We start from the raw sequence: 2,962 nt of genomic DNA, 5'->3' as shown, positions 1-2,962 counted from the left end.
GTTATGCTTTCTTACTGAATTGACACATTATCAGCATATAGTGTCCTTCTTCATCTCTTGTAATAATTTTTTACCTAGGGTCTATTTTATATGATATTACTATAGCTCCCCAGCTCTCTTTTGGTTACTATTTGCAAGGATTTTTTTTCTATCCTTTCACTTTCAACCTACTTGTCTATTTGAATTTAAATTGCATCTCTTGAAAACAGCATATACTTAGGTCTTTTTTTATTCCATTCTGCCAGTCTCTGCCTTTTGACTGGAGAGGTTAATCTACGATAGTTAACATTCAATGTAACTGTTCATAGTGCAGGATTTTCTTCTGTTATTTTCCTGGTTCATCTTTATAAGTCTAATATCTTTCATGTCCCTCAATTCTTCCATTAATGCCTACTTTATCATTTAGTTGTTTGTTTTGTGTGTGTGGTGTACGATTTTCAGTACCTTCTCATTTCCTTTGTGATGTATTTTTTCAGATACTTTCTTTGTGGTTACTATGACACTTAAATTTAACATCCTCAATCTATAACCAGCACGGTTGATTTGATACCAGCTTAACTTCAATCACAGACTCAAACACTGTTCCTGTGCACCACTGTCTTCCTTTTCTTTAGGTTGTACTTGTTGTAAATTATAACTTTTACATTGTATGTCCAAAACAATAAATTTACCATGACTCTGTATGCATTTGTACTTTAGAAACTGTAAGAAATAAAAAGTGGAGGTACATACCAAGAAAACACAATACAATAGTTCTGGAATTAATAATTATTCATATTGTTAACTTTACTGGAGATCTTTATTTCTATATGCCAGTTCAATCCACTGTCTGGTGTCCTTTCCTTTCAGTCTGAAGAACCCACTTTAACCTTGCTTGCAGGGCATGTCTAGTGGTGACAATCTCCCTTAAATTTGGTTTATCTGGGAATGTTTTAATCTTTCCTTCATCTTTGAAAAATAGTCTCACCAGATATAAAATTCTTGGTAGGCCATTGTTTTCTTTCAGTGCTTTAAATATTTAGTTCCACTGCCTTCATGCATCCATGTTTTCTGATGTCAAATTGACACTTAATCTTATTGGATCTTCCTTGAATGTAGTACATTGCTTTTCTCTTGCACTTTTCAGAGCTCTCCCCTTGACTTGATCATTTGATAGTTTGACAACTGTGTGTATGTTGGCATGATTCTCTTTGAGTTTATCCTATTTGTGGTTCACTGGGTTCCTAAACGTGTATATTCAGGTCTTTCATGAAATTTGGGAAATTTTCTATCATTATTGCTTTGACTATTGCTTCTACCTCTATGTCTCTTTCTTCTCATTTGTGGACTCCCATAATATATATATTGGTATGCTTTTAGGTTTATCATAGGTCTCTTAGGCTCTGTTCACTTTTATAATTATTTTTCTTTCTGTTCCTCAGCCTGAATCATTTAAATTGTCATGTCTTCAAGATCACTGATTCTTTCTTCTGTCATCTCTAATCTGCTGTTGAAATTTTCTATTTCTACTTCAGTCTTTCTGTTCGGTTCCTTTTTTTTTTTTTTTTTAAAGATTTATTTATTTATTTAATTCCCCCCCCTCCCCTGGTTGTCGTTCTTGGTGTCTATTTGCTGCATCTTGTTTCTTTGTCCGCTTCTGTTGTCGTCAGCGGCACGGGAAGTGTGGCCGGTGCCATTCCTGGGCAGGCTGCTTCTTTCTTTTCACGCTGGGCAGCTTTCCTCACGGGCGCACTCCTTGCACGTGGGGCTCCCCCACGCGGGGGACACCCTTGCGTGGCACGGCACTCCTTGCGCGCATCAGCACTGTGCATGGTCCAGCTCCACACGGGTCAAGGAGGCCCGGGGTTTGAACCGCGGACCTCCCATATGGTAGACGGATGCCCTAACCACTGGGCCAAAGTCTGTTTCCCTGTTTGGTTCCTTTTTAAAAATTTTATCTCTTTATTGAGATTCTCACATTGTCTAGTAAAAGTTTTTCTGATACGCTTTAGTTCTCTTTCTACATTTTCCTTTATTTCTTTGAGCATATTGAAGATTATTTTATTAAATCTTTGTCTAGTATGTCCAAAGTCTGGTATTCTTTAATGATGATTTCTGAAGTTTTATCTTATTCCTTTGGATGGGCTGTCATATCCTTTTTCTTTATTTGCCTTGTAATCTTTTAGTTTTGGCTAAAACATACATTTTAATATTTCTATATGCTAACTCTGGGGTTTATTCCCTTTATTATCTGTTCCTTAAGTTTTTGTCCAGATAGTGATGCAACAGAGATTTTCTTGAGTGCCATGAACTAACAACAACAAACAAACCAATACAAAAACATCTTTCTCAGTCTTTGAGAATTGGCTCTGTTCTTGCTGGTATTCTGTTTGAAAGTTTAGCCCTCCTATCAAAAAGATTAGCCCAGGGCAAAAGTGTTCGGCCCTCTCCATCTTATCCTGGGTGTGCAGTCTTGGCCTTAGGAATCCTGCTCTTAGAGAAATTCAAATGCCCTCTACTCCCCGTGAAATAGACTCTTCCCCCCACTGCCAGGTGCCATTTTGTAAGTCTTAAAACAGGTGCCATTTTGACTTAATTGCGTCTTACACTGCTTTAGCTGTCCACAAGATGCTTCTGCCTGCAGGGCGAGTTCTGGGAGGGTGAGCCAGAAGTAAGTGTCCTGGTTCAGTCCTTCCGGCTGCCACCTGATTGAACAGCACCAACATGCAGGACCCCAGTGTGTGCATGGGCTACTCTGCTCCCTGTGGAACAGGGCCAGGGGTCCACAACCGGACCTCAGGCTGGTTCTGCCTGGGCATAGGAGGGAGGGGCCAGCAAAGGCACCAAGAGCCCCTTGTGTTGTTTTCTTTTTATGTTGCATTTCTTGATTTGGCACTCACCCAGTTATTGCAGCCCTTTAACTGTTTTCCAGGGATTTGAGGAAGATGGCCCTGCCAGGTCTTGCTAGTTGTCCAGTGATTCT

The sequence above is a fragment of the Dasypus novemcinctus genome, chromosome 11 (assembly GCF_030445035.2).
Source record: "Dasypus novemcinctus isolate mDasNov1 chromosome 11, mDasNov1.1.hap2, whole genome shotgun sequence".
Lineage (NCBI taxonomy): Eukaryota > Metazoa > Chordata > Mammalia > Cingulata > Dasypodidae > Dasypus > Dasypus novemcinctus.
Note: the sequence above shows the minus strand (reverse complement) of the source record.